Source organism: Mandrillus leucophaeus, unplaced genomic scaffold (genome assembly GCF_000951045.1).
Source record: "Mandrillus leucophaeus isolate KB7577 unplaced genomic scaffold, Mleu.le_1.0 Scaffold96, whole genome shotgun sequence".
NCBI lineage: Eukaryota > Metazoa > Chordata > Mammalia > Primates > Cercopithecidae > Mandrillus > Mandrillus leucophaeus.
The window spans coordinates 411,903-432,699 of NW_012110474.1; positions in this window are offsets into that span (position 1 = coordinate 411,903).

Genomic DNA, 20,797 nt, shown 5'->3' on the forward strand with positions numbered 1-20,797 from the left:
TTTTTGAGCTTTTAGTTTAGGTTCAGGGGTACATGTGCAGGTTTGTTACATAGGTCATCCTGTGTCACAGGGGTTTGCTGTCCAGATTATTTCCTCACCCAGATACTAAGACTAGTAGCAAATAGTTATTTTTCCTGCTCCCCTCCCTCCTCTCACCCTCCACCCTCTGGTAGTCCCAGTGTCTGTTGTTCCTCTTTTTGTGCTCATAAGTTCTTATTATTTAGCTCCCACTCATAAGTGAGAACAGTATTTAGTTTCCCGTTCCTGTGTTAGTTTGCTAGGGATAATGGCCTCCAGCTCCATCCATGTTCCTGCAAAAGAAATGATTTTGCTTTTTTGTTATGGCTGCATAGTATTCCATGGTGTGTGTTTGCCACATTTTCTCTATTCAATCTGTCATTGATGGGCATTTAGGTTGATTCCATGTCTTTGCTATTGTGAATAGTGCTGCAATGAACATATACATACATGTGTCTTTATGATAGAATGATTTATATTTCTTTGGGTACATATTTAGTAACAGGATTGCTGGGTCAAATGGTAGTGCTATTTTTAGCTCTTTGAAGAATTTTCACACTGCTTTCCACAATGGTTGAGTTAATTTACACTCCCACAAACACTGTATAAGCATTTCACTTTCTTCACAACCTTGCCAGCCTCTGTTTTTTTTTTTTTTTTGGTTTTTTAGTAATAGCCATTCTGACTGGTGTGAAATGGTATCTCATTGTAGTTTTAATTTGAATGCCTCTAATGATTACTGATGTTGAGTTTTTTTTCATATGCTTGTTGGCCACATGTGTGTCTTATTTTGAAAAGTGTTCATGTCCTTTGCCCACTTTTTAATGGGGTTGGTTATTTTCTTATAAATATGTTTGCCTATACATGCTGGATATTAGACCTTTGTTGAATGCATAGTTTGCAAAAATTTTCTCCCATTCTGTAGGTTGTCTCTTTACCCTGTTGATGGTTTCTTTTGCTGTGCAGTTGTTCTTAGATTCCATTTGTGAACTTTTGCTTTTGTTGCAATTGCTTTTGGCATCTTTGTCATGAAATCTTTGGCTGTTATGTCCAGAAAGATATTACCTAAGTTTTCCTCCAGGGTTTTTCTAGTTTGGGGTTTTACATTTAAGTCTTTAATGCATCTTGAGTTTATTTTTGTATATTGTGTAAGGAAGGGGTCCAGTTTCATTCTTCTGCATATGGCTAGCCAGTTATCTCAGCACCGTTTATTGAATAGGGAATCCTTTTCCCATTGCTTGTTTTTGTCAGATTTGTTGCAGATCAGATAGTTGTAGGTTTGTGGCCTTATTTCTTGGCTCTCCTGTGTTCCATTGGTCTATGTATCTCTTTTTGTACCAGTACCATGCTGTTTTAGTTACTAATAGCTCCGTAGAATAGTTTGAAGTTGCGTAATTTGATGCCTTCAGCTTTGTTCCTTTTGCTTAGGATTGCCTTGGCTATTTGGGCTCTTTTTTGTTTCCATACGAATTTTCAAATAGTTTTCCTAGTTCTGTGAAGGATGTCTTTGGTAATTTGATAGGAATAGTATTGAATCTGTAAATTGCTTTGGGCAGTATGGCCATTTTAATGATATTTACTTTTCCTATCCATGAGCATGAGCATGGAATGTTTTTCCATTTGTTTGTGTTGTCTCTGGTTTCTTTGGGCAGTGGCTTTGTAACTCTCATTGCACATACCTTTCACCTCCCTGGTTAGCTGTATTCCTAAGTATTTTATTCTTTTTGTGGGAATTCTGAATGGGATTGCATTCCTGATTTGTCTTTCAGCTTGGTTGACATTGTTGTATAGGAATGCTAGTGATTTTTTTACATTGATTTTGTATCCTGAAACTTAGCTGAAGTTGTTTATCAGATCAAGGAGCTTTGGGACCAAGACTACGGGGTTTTCTAGATACAGAATCATGTCATCTACAAACAGGGATACTTTGACTTTCTCTCTTCCTATTTGGATGCCCTTTATTTATTTCTCTTGTCTGATTGCTCTGGCCAGGATTTCCAGTACTATATTGGCTAGGAATCGTGAGAGAGGGCATCCTTGTCTTGTGCCAGTCTTCAAGGGGAATGCTTCCAGCTTTCAACCATTGAGTATAATATTGGCTGTGGGTTTGTCATAGATGGCTCTTATTCTTTTGAGGTATGTTCTTTCAATACCTACTTTGTTGTTGAGGGTTTTTAACATGAAAGGATGTTGAATTTCATCAATAGCCTTTTCTGCATCTATTGAGGTAGTCTTGTGGTTTTTGTTTTCAGTTCTGTTTGTGTAATGAATCACATTTATTCATTTTCATATGTTGAGCCAACCTTGTATCCCAGGAATGAAGCCTACTTGATCGTGGTAGATTAACTTTTTAACGTGCTGCTAGATTTGGTTTGCAAGCACTTTGTTGAGCATTTTTGTATCAATGTTCATCAAATATATTGGCCTGAAGTTTTCTTTTTTTGTTGTGTCTCTGCCAACTTTTGGTATCAGGATGATGCTGGCCTCATAGAATGTGTGGAAAAGAGGGCCTCCTCAAGTTTCTGGAATAGTTTCAGTAGAAATGTTACCAGCTCTTCTTTGTACTTCTGGTAAAATTCAGCTGTGAATCCATCTGGTCCTGGGCTTTTATTTGATTCGTAGGCTATTTATTAACGACTCAATTTCAGAGCTTGTCATTGGTCCGATCAGGGAATCAATTTCTTCCTGGTTATGTCTTGGGAGGCTGTATATGTCCAGAAATTTCTCCATCTTTTCTTAGACTTTCCAGTTTGTGTGCATAGAGTTGTTCATAGTAGTTTCTGATGGTTGTTTTTATTTCTGTGGGGTCAGTGGTAACTTCCCCTTTGTTGTTTACAGAGATTTACATTAAGCCTTTGTTACATTTCACCGAAGCCATAAAAAGAAAAGAAAAAGAAGAGAAAAGAAAGAAAAGAAAAGAAAATATGAAAGAAAGAAAAAAGAAAAGAAAGACAAGACAAGACAAGACAAGACAAGACAAGACAAGTCCCATAGACTCCTATGGGATCTGCTGACGTGTTTGTCCGAACTTCATCTTCCACATCACTGTCAGGATAGTTTTTCTAACACACTACTCCAAAATCTATGAAAAGCCTCCATAAGTCCCCACTTGCCCTCCAAATTATAACTGCATTTGGTTCACACTTTTCCCTCCTCCTGAAATAACTTTCCTTCTTATTCTGCTTTTAAAAACTTTATCACCTGCAAAATTCACTTCAAAAAGAGCTCCCTCCATGAAGGCTGAATATCCCTCTTGGTCCTAAAGGAATGACATCTCCTATTTGGGCTGTTCACATTGCTGCACTGCACTGGTAACTCTTCAACAAAACCCATTTTTACTCTTGCCTCTTATTGTTACTTATGTACAGGTCTTATTGCGTCTCTCAACCTCGACTTAACTATTTAAGAGAAATGTACTCATCTGTTTATTTCCTGCTGAGTCTAGTCCAATCTCTTATAATTTTTAGACCATTAAAAAACTATTTGCTGAAGTGAATTGAGTTGAAATTGGTATAGACAAGCCAGTATGTCTGGTCATTTTAATCTATATGTTATTGAACAATGTGCCAGCTGGAATCTCCTTTTATGCAATGTCTTCTCAGCATTCTTTTTCCTTTCCCATGGCATTTTGAGTCCTACCGCTAAAGTACAAAATTTAAGAAAGCATGTTTTCCATAGTGAATGAAACATAGGTAAAATTCTGATAAAAATAAAGTGTTAGAACTGAACATCCAATTAGTAAATTTTAATACATTCATGGACTAAAACAAAAGTTATCATAAAAGTAGCTAGAAATGCACAAGGAAACGTTTAGATAATATTATACAATTTATGTTTATTTTCTTTCTCCAGTGCTCATCCTTTCCAAATGTTTGTTATCAATGCTGGATCTTGATGAGAGGAAGAAAAAAAGAAATATGAATAAACCGTATCTTACAAAATGATTTCCAGTCAGTAATTTGTAACCTGCAATAAAGTATACATATCTATTTATATTGACTTCCTAGTCAGGAAAAAAACGATAAACAAACATCAGCAACAAAAGAGCTGCAACCCTTTGACCACCGGGAGTGTTATGAAGGCTTAGTGCTGCCATCCAGCATCCAGCAGTCAGACTGTCAAAGCATAGCATGCAAATTCTGAGAGAGCATAGCATTTCTAAATCAATAAAACATCAATTTGGTCTTACTTTTGATAAAAAAAAAAATTCTAGTGGTTTAACCCAGAAATAGAGTGAAATACAGAAATAACAGAAAATAGAAGATCAAAGTTGTACTCAAGATTACTTGCTTTTTAGGTTTTTTTTTTTCAAATACCATTTGAACACCCAAAACAAAGTTAAACATGAGAATGCATGTCAGAATTAGAGATGAATAACAGGTACATGGATGTCTCTGAGCTAAAGCTAATGTGGGCATCACAGCTATGGATGAAAACTCTTGCAAGGATGAGTTAAAGGCCCTGAATGCTTACTGATCTTTCTTCCACATAATTAAGTTTCTTCAGTATTTTTCTAGACGTTGCCTCTTTTGGACTATAGTGTATGTTTTCCTCTCTCCCTCACTTCTTCTAGAATACTATCTTGAAACATATCAGTCCAGCCAATGTATATATAAAAATAAAATAAGAAAAGCATTTCAAATATGATTCAAATCATATCCAATCATCTACATATTCAAAAATATCTGAGGAAAAAATAAACACAGTGATCCCATTCTTATGTGACTTGGTTTGTGTTTCTGCTTCTGCACTTAAGATAAGAGCTATCTTATATAAATGAATTAATCTGTAAATTTAAAGTTAGGCGAAGTGAGGAATTACTTTGATGACATTGATCAAGGAGAAAAGAGTAAGGGAATATGAGACCATCCTCAGTCTGGAGGAAATGAAGGATATAGAGCTATGTGAAACAAGCTACCAGTGGAAAGGCAATGAGTAGGCCACAAAGGATAGTGAGATAAGTATATCAAAAAGGAAGAAATATGAAGAGATTTGGAGGATAGAGTAGAATGAAAAAATGGTTGCAGAAATAATTTGTGAATATTGGTGTTAGATACCTAGGAAAAGAAACAAGTTCAAAAGAGTATGGATGTAATATTTTTTTCAAATGTAAGATAATGATTCTGCTGATTGTATTGTAGTGTCATAGAATATGCAAAAAGTGCCTCCTGAAATTGTGCTCCAAACAATGCATGTGGCCAGATGTGAGGGCTGTAATGGAAATGTTCAAATTAAACAGAGGACATGTCACTGAAGAACCCTCCAGAAAGTACTTTGCTTTCTATTGCAAGCAAAAAGCACAGTCTACTAGAAAGTATCTTCCCTAGGAATATGAAGATCAGGCTTCTCACCATCATGCCATTAATATTTTGGACCACATGAAATTACCAATATCAGACAAATTTGTTACCTGTAAAAGTTTTAATTTCACAGATTTCAACCTAATAGTTGAATGATCTTGGTAAAGACATTTTACTTTTGAGGGTCTTAGTTTACTTATCTATAAAATGAGAATTTTAAGCTAGATCAGTGAGTTTCAATATATATTTTTCCATGTTCTCTCTCCCATAACCATATCAGCAATACCTCTCTTGATGCACAGTGATTGCAAATGTGGATGGGAGTAGGAGCACCACATTTTCTGTCTCCAGTAGGCAGAAATTCTGATATGCTCCTTTACTGAGCCATTCCTTTCTCCTGCCCTATTGAAAACACTGGGTGAGATGCCAAAACTGTTCTAATGAACAGAATGGTTCTCTCAGTATCAGGTACTAAAAGTTACAGTACAGTTGATGTCAAAAGGCTGGAAGAATATACCCCCATAATCATAATTTTATGCCGTGTATCTTGATTCTTCTCCTGTGACAAACGCAAGTCACAAGCTGAGTAAAAATAAGTCAGTGGGCTGAGGATGTGACCATTTTGACATTCCACCACCTAGGGAAAATAGTAACCAGGAATAATGGACAAGGCTAAGGCCCAAGGCAACATGCTAAAGTGGAGAATCCTCTACTCTCCTTTGGGAGGTCAGATGAATGCAGAGAATGCAGCCTTGCTTAGGAAAAGGCATTGTAGAGCTACTTAGGCTATAGCACTTGTAACACCATTTTGTAATTTCTGTTTAATTTGCTGTTTTGACACAGGCTTCACAGCTTCTTGAAATCGTCCATCTTTATAACCCCAATATCTGTCATAATGCCTTCTTGTCATTTAGTAGACACAAATACTTGTCCCTTTCTGAGGCTTCATTGCCATTAGGAGATAATTCTAAAATTTGGACAAAAAGTTTACAAATATTACAAATAAGTCCTCTACCTAGTTTTGTGTGTTTTTAACATTTTGCCATATTTGCCTTACCCTTCTCACTCTAAACCATTTTAGAGTGGGTCACAAACATCACGGCCCTTTACCCCTACTGATACGGTTTGGATATGTGTTCCCACCAAAATTTCACGTCGAATTGTTATTTCCAGTGTTGGAGGAGGGGCCTCGTGAGAGGTGATTAGATCTTGGGGGTGGATTTTGCCCTTGCTGTTGTTGTGATAGTGAACTAGCTCTCACGTGATCTGGTTGTTTAAAAGTGTGTAGCACCTCCTCCTTTGCTCTCTCTTCTTCCTGCTCTGGCCATGTAAGATGTGCCTGCTCCCTCTTTGCCTTTGCCATGCCTTTTGCCATGATTGTAAGTTTCCTGAAGCCTCCCCAGTCATGCTTCCTGTATAGTCTGCAGAACTGCAAATCAATTAAACCTCTTTTCTTTATTAATTATCCTGTCTCAGGTGTTTCTCTATAGCAGTGCAAGAATGGACTAATACACCTATGTACTTCAGTGTGTATTTCTGAAAAATAATGAAATTATATTTGATAACCACAATACACTATCAAAATCAGATTATAATCCATATCTTTGAGCCACAGTTATACTTTGTCAATTATGCCAATGCCTTTATTTATTTATTTATTTTTGAGAGGAGTCTCACTCGGTTTCCCAGGCTGGAACGCAGTGGCATGATCTCAGCACACTGCAACCTCTGCCTCCTGGGTTCAAACGATTCTCCTACCTCAGCCTCCTGAGTAAGTGAGGTGCCCGTCACTAGGCCTGACTAATTTTTGTATTTTAGTAGAGATGGGATTTCACCTTGCTGGCCAGGCTGCTCTTGAACTCCTGATCTCAAGTGATCCACCCGCCTCAGCCCCTCAAAGTGCTGGGATTACAGGCGTGAGCCACCGTGGCCTGCCGCCAACTTTATGGCAACTTTTCCAGTCAACAATACAGACATTGCAGTTAATTTTTATTTTATTTTACTCTCTTTTGATTTACAACAGGATAATAATTTCTGAATGGAAACTAGTGTGTATTCTGTCATCTTAACTCTTTTTTTTACTTCTCAGTACAGTACTAAATTTGCTAACACCTGGAATTTCAAAGACAACAGTGGAAAGGGAATGAGACTTGGAATCAAAAGACTTCAGTTTCAATCTAAAGTCCCTGAATGTGTAAACTATTGTGATTTTTCTTAGCGACAGCCTTCTCACTTGTAAAATGTTTACTGTCCTCAGTAGTACATTGTGAAATACCTTGTGAGAAGGCTTTATATGTAGTGTGGAACTATCCAAGTATTAATAATTTTTTTCATCTCTAGCTACATATCCCTTGATCATAAAGAAGATACTACAAAATATTCAAAGGTAAAATATTAACACTCACCAGCAAAACAAAATATAGAATGATTTAGAGAGGTTTGGGGCATATGCAGAAGAAAAATAATCAGAAAATTCTAACAAACTGTCTAAATGGCATAAAGTTTCTCATTCTTAATGCAGTTGATATTTTAGACATGATAATTTATTATCATAGGGGAAGGGGGGCGTCCTGTGCTTTATATGATGTTTAGTCATACTCCTTTGTAAGTGGCCCAACAGATTTCCACTTGCTTCAAAGTTAGTCATTTCCACTATAATTAGAATATATGTATACATATACATCTGTTTTACAAATATTAATTTATGGTATAATTGTATATTTACATGTCTACTTTGCTCATTTATCTTGAGTTCCTCATTGGTAGGAACCACATATTTCTAATCTTCCAAGTATTGCAGTATATCTCTTGATAAACATTTGGTGGAGGAAGAAAGGAATGAGAGAGGAAGGAAAGAAGGAAGGGAAGGAAGGAGAGAGGAAGGGAAGGAGGGAGGGAGGCAGGGAGGGAAGAAAGAAGGGAAGAAGGAAGGAAAGAACTTAAAATTATAGTTGGTACAGAAGACCTAGTGGAATAATTTCCAGAACTGAAAGAGAATGACCTGGATCCAAGTGCCTCATGAGAACCCATCTGGAAAACATTTCTTGATATTTTCATTGAAGGTTATAAAACTAAAACTCTCATTAAAAAACCAGATACCTGCTATTTGAAGCTCCCAATTTAAGTTTTTCATCAAGAAAGGTGTATGTGGGGGAGTGTATATATTTTCACATGACATTTCTGCTCCCAAAATGATGAAGTAAATATTATGCTATTGTTGATTCTTCCTTTTTTTCTTTCAAGTGCTACCAGATGCATTTGTAATTGGAGGGAAAAATTTTCTCTTAAATCTTATTGGAGAAAGATTGTTTGCTTTGTTTTGTTTTTTTAGTAAATATACCAGAACAGAGTTGTCAAGATAATTATTATTTATTTTGTTTGGTTTTGTCTGGATGAAATGGGGAGCCATCATAGCATTTTTTAAATTTTTTTTTATTTTTTCACTTTAAGTTCTGGGATACATGTGCAGAATCTTGCAGGTTTGCTACATAGGTATACATGTGCCATGGTGGTTTGCTGCAAGATCATGGCATTTGAAAAAGAAGATTGATGTTAACTTTTTATTTGTTTATTAAATTAAGGGAAATCTTATGCAGATGAAGTTTTGCTATTGTTTATTAAATATAGGTAAATGTTATGGAGCTAAAATGCAGGTTGAAATATACAATTTTATAATTGTTCACAAATGAAAATATTCAAATAAGCACTTTCCCAAATATGATGTAAAACATTTCTGTCCAGGCACGGTGGCTCCCACCTGTAATCCTAGCACTTTGGGAGGCCGAGGCAGGCAGATTTCCTGAGGCCAGGAGTTCGAGACCAGCCTGGCCAACATGGTGAAACCCCATCTCTACTAAAAATACAAAAATTAGCCAGGCCTGGTGGCAGGCACCTTTAATCCCAGCTACTCAGGGAGGCTGAGGCAGGAGAATCACTTGGACTCGGGAGGGGGAGGTTGCAATGAGCCAAGATCGCACCAATGCACTCCAGCCTGGGTGACAAGAGTGAGACTTCATCTGAAAAAAAAAAAAAAAAAGAACTTTCCATCACCCAGAACATCATCCTTTGTTCAGTCCGTCTCCACCTCTGTGAGCAACTATTTTTCTGATTTCTTTCAGCATAGATTCTTGTGTAATTATACATGTAAATAAAATCAAACAGTATATGAATTTTTGCTAACTTTATTCACTTAATATAATCTTTTTCAGATGCATCTATATTGTTGTCTGTATCCAAACCTGACTTTTTTTTAACGCTAAGTGGTATTTCACTGTACAAATACACCGTAATTTGTTACTTGTATTCCCGTTGATTAACATAAGAGTTATTTCTGAGTTTTGGTGATTAAAAATAAAGTTGCTATGAATATTCTTGTATGAGACATTTTAAAGACACATGTTTCCATTTCTCTTGAGTAGATTTCTAGGAGTGAAATTGCTAAGTGATTATTATATGTTTAACTATTTAAGAAACCACACATAAACTTTCTAAAGTAGTTGTACTGCCTTACCCTGCCACCAGCAGTACATGAGTTCCAGTTACTTCACATGCTTGCCAGCACTGAATATTATCTATGTTGCGGGAAAAAAAATCCTGGTTTATGTATATGGCATATCATTGTGGTTTTAATTTTCATTTCCCAGATAATGTGATATTCAGTATCTTCTCACATAGTTCTGGGCCATCTTATATCTTCTTTTGTGAGATCTATTCAACTCGTTTACCCATCTTAATGAACTATTCATCGTCTTCGTATGGATTTGAAGGAATTCTTTAAATATTCTGAAGATAGTTCTGTCATTGAACATATGTATTTTTAATATCTTTTCTTCTGCCCATAGTCTGAATTTCCCTCTTTTATCGGTGCAAAAAAAAAGAATTTTAAAATATTTTGATAAAGTCTAATTATGATTACTTCTTTCACGTTTAGTGCATTTTTGTTCTCTAAGTAGCTTTTGCCTATACCTAAGTCACAAAAATATTCTTTTTATATTTTTCTAAGAGATTTATTGTTTTAATCTTATAATTTAGGCTATAATCCTTCTTCAATTTATTTTTGTGTGTAGCATAAGGTGAAGCTAAGATTCATTTCTTCCCACTTATTTATCCAATTCGTTGCTCTATTATCATTTATTGAAAGGGTGAAGTGTCTTCATTGTCCTCTGGTCCTCAATGTTCTGATGATAATTCAGCCATCATTTGTGTAATTGTTCCGTTATATATGATGACCTCTTTCTTCTGACAACTTTCAGTATTTTGCCTTTATCTTTTATTTTCTAAAGTTTTACCATGATATACTTAGGTGTAGTTTACTTTGTGTTTATCTTGCTGGGATTTATCTAGGCTTCTTGGACCTATAAATGTATGTTGTTCACCAAACTTGAAAAATTTGGGGCCAAATATTGTAAAATAATTTTTGTTCGCTTCTTTCTCTTTATATTTATCTATTTTGAAGTTCACCGATTCCTTTGTATTAGTTTTCAATTGATGCCATAACAAATTGCCACAAACTTGGAGGCTTAAATCCATATAAATTGGTTACAGTTTTGTAGAACAGAAATCTGACACAGTTTCTAGTGAGCTAAATCAAGGAATCCGAAAGTCAATGCTTCTTTCTGAGAGCTCCAGGTAAGAATCTGTTTTCTTGCACATTCAGGTTGTTGGCAAACTCCAGATTTTGTGAAACTGACATTCCGGTTTCTTTACTGACTATAGCTGAGGGCCAGCCTTGGCATGTGATTTCGTCAGCTTCAAAACCAGTCACGGAATGTCATGTCTCTCTCAGCAATTCAGATCTCTCCAGCCCTCTTCCATTATCTCAAATCTCTCACCTACTTCCACTTTTCAGGGTCCTTGTGATAATCCAGGATAATGTCTCTACTTTAAAGTTGATAACTTGAATTCCATCTGCAAAATTCCATTTTCCATGTAAAGTAACACATGCACAGGTTCCAGAGATTAGGGTGTAGACATCTTTGGCAGAGGGAAGGGGCCAGCATTATTCTGCCTACCACAGCTTTTTATCTGCTGGCTTCAAACTGCTGCTAAATCCATCCATGGAACTTTTTTATTTCAGATGCGAAATTTTTTATTTCTAGAATTTCTATTTGATTTTCCTATAGTTTTCATTTCTCTACAGAGACTCACCATCTGTTCAATTATTATAGTCGTCTTTTAAATTAAGTCCCTATGATATATGCTTTAAAGTCCTTTACTGTTAATTGTCTACTAATTTTCATGGTATGTTCATTTCTTCTGTTCTTGAAGATGGCTCACATTTTCCTTTATCTTCATATATCTAATGAATCCTGCTTGCACACTTGGTATTATGGATAGAGACTCTGGTTTCTGTTAACTTCCTGTCAGAAGTGGTGTTTTTGTTAGTTTGTCTGTTTGCTTGTTCATTTGTTTGCTTTTTCTGGCAACCAGTTAAATTGTTGACTAATCACATTGCATTTCTGAAGACTGTATTTTATATTTTGTTAGGGTCGATCTACTTCATCTTTATTCCTAGACTTAAAGTATAGCCCTTAATCAACAAGCACAGTATTTACATCTAATATAGAGTATTTCATGGGTTTTACAGAAAGTCTGAGGTGTTTATCAAGCAGGATTCAAACTCCAAACACTGTCATCACACCAAGAGGCAATGGCTGAAATCAATGCTTAGTTTTTTTATCCTTTAAGTTTTTATTTCCCCTGGACTCCTTAGAGTATACCCTATACATAAATTTCAGAAAATTACACAAAGGATTGAAGGCAGTTAAATTGAAGATTTTGGGTATCCTGTTTCTGTGGCTCCTTCATTTCTGGACTTTCTCTTGTTAATTTCTACTCACTCTGTTAGCCTCTAACTCTGTTCTCTAACATCACAGGTTGATAAAACTGTGCCTTCTGCTTAGTTGTATCCAATTGTACCACTCATTGATTGGGTATTTCCCCTCACTGTAAATGTGGCTGTCACCCAGCATGGTTTCCTTTTTTCAGTGTCAAATATTGTTCAGTGTCTGCCTAGTTTTGATTGCTCTCCAATGCCTTCAAATAGCTTTACAAAAAATATTTTGTCCAGGATTTATAATTGCTATCTGCAGGAAGGCTAGTCCAATACAAGAAACTTCATCATTATGATGACTGGAAATTTGACTCATTTTTCAAAGGATAAGAATAAGCTTTTAAAGGATAACTTTGCCTTCTGTGTTGAAAGCATACAGTAAGACAGGGAGTCAAGGACAGAATCTGAGAGGCAATTAGGGGTTTCTTACAATAATCCAGGGAAGAGGTCTGGTTGACTTGTAATAGAATGGTAGAGGTAAGGTGGTTAAAAAGTGATCAATTCAGTAAATAGTTTGTAAGTAGAACCTAACAGCTTCCTGACAGATGGAGAAAGAAGATAAAAGACAGAAGTCAAGGGTTTCTTCAAGACTTAGTAACTTAGCAGTTTTCAGTAACTGGCATGAAAAAGTTATACTGGGGCCTTGGGGGTGACCGGGAAACGGCAAAGAATATGAGTTTAGTTTTAAGCTATTGTATTAGTCAGGGTTCTGCAGAGGGACAGAACTAATCGCATATATGTATATATAAAAGGGAGTTTATTAGGGAGAATTGGCTCACACAGTTACAAGGTGAATTCGCACAGTAACCTGCCTGAAAGCCGGGGAGAGAGAAGCTGATAGGGGCTCAGTCCAAGTCCAAAAGCCTCAAAACCAGGGAAGCCCACAATGTAGCCTTCAGTCTGAGACCAAAGGCCCAAGAGCCCCTGGGAGGCTGCTGGTACAAATCCCAGAGTCTGAAGGGTCAGAGAACCTGAAGTCTGATGTCCAAGGGCAGGAGGAGAGAAAGCAAGCATCTGGCATGGGAAGGGAGAGACAGTAAGAGACTCCACAGCTGCTTATCCCCATTCTTTTGGTTGTTTTGTTCTAGCTGTGCTGGCAGCTGATTGGATGGTGCCCACACATGTTGAGGGTGGATCTTCTTTCTCTCATTCCACTGACTCAAATGTCAATTTCCTCTCGAAACACCCTCACAGACACACCCAGGAACAATGATTCACCAGCCATTTAGGCATTCCTCCATCCAGTCAAGTTGATACCTAATGTTAACCATCACAAATATATTGAAATCAAGATGTTTATTAGACATCTAAGTAGAGGTGCGAGTAGACAGTTGGATATACAAGTCTGAAGCTCAGTAGAGAGGTCTGACTGGAGATATAAATTCAGGGGTTGCATTGGTTACCTACGGCTGTATAACAAATTAACCCCAAACTTGGCATCTTAAAACAAAACAAAAGTATTTATTATCTCACGCAGTTTCTGAATGTCAGAAAGTCAGATGTGGCTTAGCTGTGTGACTCTGGCTCCGAGTTTTTCACGGAGTTGTAATCAACTTGTCTCTAGGCTGTGGTCTCTGAAGACTTAACTGGGGTTGGATAATCTACTGCTAAACTCACTCATGTGTCCAGTGGCGGGAGGCTTCAGTTCCTCACTTATGTGGACTTTTCCATAGGGCTTCTCACAACATGTCTTCACAATCTATAGGTTGATCCACACTCAAAGGAAGTAGAATTGAGCCTAACCTCTTGAAAAAAAGGTGTATCAAAAAATTTGAGAATATATCTTTAAAAGTATCACAGAAGTTATCTGCACATAGATGATAATTAATCATCCATGGGTGATAAAATATCTGAGTGGGATCACCAAGGAAATGTGTAAAAGAGAAAGATCTGAGAGCTGATCCCCAAATCATACCAACAGAAAATAGTCAAAGAGAAAAGAAGAAACAAATAAATGATGTTCTAATGGAGATATCAGTGAGATGATAGAAAAATACAAAAAATTACAAGGTCCTTGAACCTAGAAAAATGAAGTACATTGTGTTCCAGGCACACAAAACACAGACATTGTAATAGGCTTTACAATGATGTCAGCTTTCTATTTTTCTACACTTAGTTTTCTGACGTTAATTGCATTTCACATTTACTACATAATTATTACATGCTGTGTGTATGCTTGGGCATTTAAAATAGATTATATCTTCATAATAAGGTTATGAGAAAAGTTTTATCAGTATTTTACAGATGAGAAATATGCAGTTTTGAGAGTTACATATGTTTTCCAAATTAACATGAGTAAGTTGCAAAGCGCATAACTGAACCATGGTTGGCCTAATCCAAAGCACAAGTTCTAGCATCAACTTTCAAAATATGCACTAAATTATAAACACTTTGTAATTACTATCTGTTTCATTTATCATTAATTAATTTAGCCATAGAAACAAAATTATTTATGAAATATTGACCATAATTCTTAAGAACTCTGAAATAATTTTTGTAAATGAAAAAAATTAATATGCAAAGTATACAAAGCATAATATCTCATCAACACAATAAAGCATGTTCATTCTTCTTTGTCAAAGTCCATTACATTCATCTTTCCTTTCCATTTCTACTGCTATCTATTTTCCTATTTCCCTGTTAGCCATCTCATTAGCCTCCAGTCCCTTTTCCTAAAATCTTTCTGTGTATAACTGTCATGTTAATCTCCTGAAACACAAATATCATCCTGGCTTATCCCTGCTCAGAAAATTTCAACGACTAAATGGAATCAAGTCCAGACCTCTGATTCTGGCATTTCTTTTTAATCTCATCTTCTTAGCCTGGCCTCCAGTACAACCAACCTGTAAATATTTTATGTAGTTCTATCTTCATTTCTTTTTCTTTTCCTTCCTGAAATGTTTACCATCCCTTCCAAAACCTCCCTTCAATATAACTGACCAATCTATGTCTTGCATGGAGCCACAAGGATCTCTCTATTCTCTCAACTCCTGATGTCCCCAGATACTTACTATACTGCTTTATATTCTTAATTTTCATTTTTATGAATTTTTGACCTTTAATATGCAAGCTTCTTGAATAAAAATACTATGCATATTTCATTACACATTCTATGCAAGTAACAAGATATCACATGTACCCCACAAATACGTACAAATATTATCTATCAATAGAAATTTTTTAAAGTGAATCATATAGTTTATAGCATAGCGTTTTACATGTAATAGATGCTTAATATTTACTTGATGTTAACAAAGTCAACAGTGAATATTATACATACCACAATAACAAATACAGAGAACTTTGTGCTATATGTACTTTCTAAGAGCTTTACATATATTAACTCTCAATTTCCTAAGACTTTACAAAAATGTCTAAAATGTGCTTTTCAGAAAAATAACTGTTGAATATGCTAAAATGTGCATTTCAAATAACATGTATGACATAGGTCATACATCCCACGCTTATAGCTTAAGCAAAGGATTGACCCTGTGCTTTTGGCTTCTCTATCAGAATAGAGAAGGTGCATAATGATGTGAATGTGTCCGGTTATCACTTCGTTCTCAGTAACACTTTTTTTGCCTCCAAAGACCATCATCTTTATCCTATTTACCTTAAATAAACATAATCACCAACTTATGTTTCAATACACATTAAGTGCTGTTAAATAGCTCCATTAAAAAGCAATTAATTACATTGTGAATATAGGCCTAGTTTGGCCAAATTGTATCTCCCATAGTGCGTCCTGATGTTAGGTGTCTAAATCACTATAACAAAAAGGGAAGTACTCTAGGTTGTTGGTTGCAGTATCTGAACTTGGAATGATGCTAGATGTAGACACAGAAATAATTAAATAACATAAAGTAGCTATAGCTACACTATGAAATTTAATCTTATGAGGCCTCTCTCTTTTTTTTTTAAATGCAGACTTAGAACAGAAAGCTAACATTCATTTTTTATGACAAAAAAAAAGTCAACTTTGATAATGGAGAAAAAAATAAGCTTATTTATTTTTTACAATCAACAAATTGTAATCTATGGTCTTCTTATAGATTACACAAAAAAGTTCCTGATTTCTGTGGAACCTAGCAGTTTCAGAAATGGAACATTTTATGAGTGACATCAAAGTAATACAAAAGTTCCAAAGTAAGATACTCGGAATTGGAAATCCTGATAAAGTAGAAACTATTTTGCAATTTCCTAGAGATACTTGTTTAATATTTTTTCCTAAGGCTTGGCAGATTGTCTTTTTCATCTCTGTCTCACAGCACCTGAACAAAAAGATAAATGTACCCATAACATACCCATCTCAAAAACTAAAGAAACAAATAGTATTTCTTGGTCCAGCAAAGAATCGTGGCAGAAGGATTTGGTGGGCTTCCTAAAGCTCAGTCATGATGTTTATTCTGGTTTGGATTCAATCAGAAATTAAATGCTATATAGAGTTTTAACTTTTTTTTAAAAAAAGAACTGTTTCTTTCTTGAGCTATTACAAAGCAATGATTATCTGGTAGCATATTGTTCTCACCAAACCAGATGAAACTTCAGTACATTCCTCCAAATCCCCCTCGTGACTTAATCTTGAATTGAGCAACGCAGAACAAAAGAATCAATTCTCTTTTTAAGAAACAAATGTTTAATCATCACACTGGATACAAGCCAACCTGCAAAATCCCTAGGTCTGCCAAAAAGCAAAAATAAAAACAAAAGACACTTAAATTTTTTTCAAAGACATTACTAGCACTATCGAGAATTGTTAATTCATTCAAGCTTGTCTTTGGCAAATCCCAGTATCTTATTGCCCTGAGGTTTTGTTGGTGATGGTGATGGTGGTTTTGTTTGTTTCTTTCTTTGTTTGTTGCGTAGAAATAGGGTCTCACTGTATTGTCCAGATTGGTCTTAAACTCCTGGCCTCAAGTGATCCTCCTGTCTCAGCCTCCCAAAGTGTTAGGCTTGAGCCACCATGCCCAGTCTTCATGCTTTTTTTACAATTATTATTGTTGTTGTTGTTGTTGTTGAGATGGAGTCTCACTCTGTCGCCCAGGCTGGAGTGCAGTGGCACGACCTCTGCTCACTGCAAGCTCTGCCTCCCAGGTTCTTGCCATTCTCCTGCCTCAGCCTCCCGAGTAGCTGAGACTACAGGCGCCCGCCACCACACCCGGCTAATTTTTTTGTATTTTTAGTAGAGACAGGTTTTCATCGTGTTAGCCAGGATGGTCTCTATCTCCTGACCTCATGATCCAGCCGCCTCAGCCTCCCAAAGTGCTCTTCTTCAACATCTAACATTAGGTTCCTAGAGTGGTCAAATGTATCCTCCAACCCCAATTTAAGTCTGTGGATAAGTAAGCTAAAGAACATTTTCTTAAAAAATGTCAATGGCATTATTTTTGCCCAGTGTTTGTACTTTAAAGAAAACATCTTCTGAGCACCCATTTTGTTCCAAATTCTGAGGAGAGAAGTGAAGAAGAAACCCAGACACTGTATCTGAGTTCTCACAGTACATCAGGAAAGACAGAATTGTAACAGATACTAACCGACACTGAACTAAGGTTTTGATGTAACAGTGTTAATGATATAGAGGAAAGGAAGATTTTATACTCTATTTTGGGGGTCAGGAATGCCTCGGAATTTTTTTGCCTTGGAAGAAGTTCTGAGTTTGAGATATTTGTGGAACTTCAATCTGGAGATATACAAGAGGAATTAATATTGGGGTCTGGGACTCTGTAGAATATCAGGGCTAAAGATATTAATCTGAAAAGATCAGTATCATCCATCCTTAGATAATAAAGAAATGTATAGATGAATATTTCCCAAAGTCTATACGCTGGACTAATTATCTCACAAGATGTTATGAAGAAAATAGAGCCCCATGATCAAATAAGATTAAGGAACACCACACTTTATCCCCCTCCTCTGGAAATCTGTAAATGACATGAACATTTTAAAGGTACTGGTAAGTCCTACATTAAGACAAGATGTGGAAAAATATCATGAGAATATTAAGAAAGACAAAAGGCAAGAAATTTGAAGAAGATAAATATGGCAATTTATATAAATCCTAGAATAATTTCCAAAGATGAGAATTGGCAAAGAGAAAGTCTTACTCAATTTTGTTGTTCCACGACCCAGGAAAAAACATGGAATATATTATGTGCTCAGTGATTATTTGGCAGATGAAAAAATAAAAAAAAAAGCAACAAAAAATACAATTCCTCATATAAGCCTTTTATATATTCTACTAAATGCCTATGAAGATAGAAAAAAAAAAAAAGACTGGCAGCAGTGCAATCAAATTTAGACAAAAGAATAGAATTTGATTTTGGAGAAAGTTTCATGAAATTTGGAAATGTGTTCGTAGCCTCTAGAGCAGTGGTTCTTAACGAGAGAAAGGGATGATAATTTTGCTCCCCAGGGGACATTAGACAACATCTGGACATATTTTTGGTTATCACAACTGGGAATGGGGTGTTGCTACTTATACCTACTGAGCAGAAACCAGAGAGGTTGTGCCTTACTCCGGAAACACAACTCCTACAGCATTCTACAATGCACAAGACAGCCTCCGCAGCAAATAACTATCTGACCCAAAATATCAATAGTGCCTCTGTTGAGAAATACTGCTCCATGGCAAACAATACAGCTGCAAATGCAGAACAGAGCAAGAAGGGTGAGTCCAAATCAGTAATAGGAAAGTCTTTGATTTACCCTCCCTTTGCTGCTCTAAACTCTAGCAAATAAATAAATAAATACATAAATAAATACATAAGATACATGCACAAACCACAAAAATATGCGATTTTTTTTCCCTAGATCCTAAGGAATCACTTTTTAAGCCAGTCAGAGCCTGCCCCATACATCCTTTCAGGGTCCCCAAGGCCATTAGAACCATACGTTGGGAAGCGTTGATTGAGATGTCACTCCTCTCAAGAAAAGAAGTCCATAGTCAATCTTTTCTGGACTAACTACTGTTACAAACAGACTTATCTGAGCAAGGTGTGCAGATCTGTGCAAATATATCTGCCTTTGGTTCCAGAGCCAAAGAAGGAAGCTGCCTGAACCTAGGTGAAGAGCAGACCAAGGTAATGAAACTAAGAAACTGCCTTTCGAAAAATGTCAGATCTAGATGGATCTCTATCTGCTAAGGGTGAACAATAATCAGTAAAGAAAAATAATCAGTAGGGAAAGGAAAAGGCAAAAGCAGACTATGCTTGATGTCTTCAAAAACATGACAGATGAAAGTGGCCTCTGGAAAAAGGGGGTGAAGAGCATAGAGTGTGAGATCAACGCAGAGATACAAAGAACTCTGACTAAAGTAGAAAAAGAATGCAATGAAATACCAGAACAAGAGCAGAGCTAAAACTCCCATTAGAGATGGTAAAAATAGATGTGATCAAATCAAATCAAATCAGTAATAAGGATGGCAAATTTGAGAAGCCTTGAATCCAAAGGGAAAGAATGGAAGTGAAAGTGACAAGAAAACTTATAGATATGAATAAAAGGAAAAAAATAATCGACTTTAGAAAGCTGATTCTGACATCACTCAAGGAAACCTTGTAATACATATAAATCTGCCTAAGGTGAAGAAAAACAAATTTATAGATTTAGAAACTTCACTAAATATATCAAGCTAAAATAGTAAGACTCATTATTGAAAATAATGGAAATTTGGGATTATAAAGCATTAAAGAAGAACGGAACAGTTTGCCCATAAATGGCTAAAAATCAGGTTGACATTAGACTTCCTGAACCATACCAAATGCTGGAGGAAAACATAACAGCCTCCTGGATGCCTGTATACACGCAGACAAATCTGTGAAGAATAATTAGAGAAAATGACGAAAAGATGATTGTGGTATGAAACGTGCTTACCCTGTAAGTATGTGGTAAATATAAAAGAAAAACAACGTATGTGGTTTTCACATTTTAATGAATAAGATTGAATTAATAGTTATGCATCAGAGAGAATAACCCTTTTCAAATGTCAAAAGTTATTGATATTTTAATATACTGTATTACATTTTAATCATAATATCTGCCCCCTCTGCTTACAATAAATTTAGCCCTCCCCTCCCTCCTTTATCCAGTTCAAATGCAGTGCTACTTTGGCAAATAGGCTCTCTGAACAACAAAAAAAAAAGGTCCCAATTTGCAGTGTTTGCCAATTTCCATGGTGGAGCTATTCCTACCACAGCTGCCAATGATTTAACAACTCAGCTGTCGATTCCTAAATACTTAACAATGGAGCTGGTAAGCGCCAGCTCTTTTACACCACTGAGAAACGTTACCTTCTCTATGAAGTAATTTCTCACTTACTACATGTCATTGTAGTTAGCTCTTTGCATTTATGTTTTTATCATTAGACTAGGAATCACTTGAGGATAGAAACTGTCACAACAACAACAGTTGTTGCCGGTTTAGTGGAGAAAGGGACATTTAGCTGGGAATCTTGAATCCTGGATGAAAAAGCACTGGTACCATAAATTTCCAATGGAAAAGACCAACAAACACACATACTTTGTTACTGCAGGTTGGCCTCAATATGCGGAATGGGATTCTAAACTGCAGTGAGCTAGAATGGACCCCATATGAAGCAAACTCCTGTGTGTCTTGGCTCACATGAAAATGTGTCAGATATTCACTGTTACCC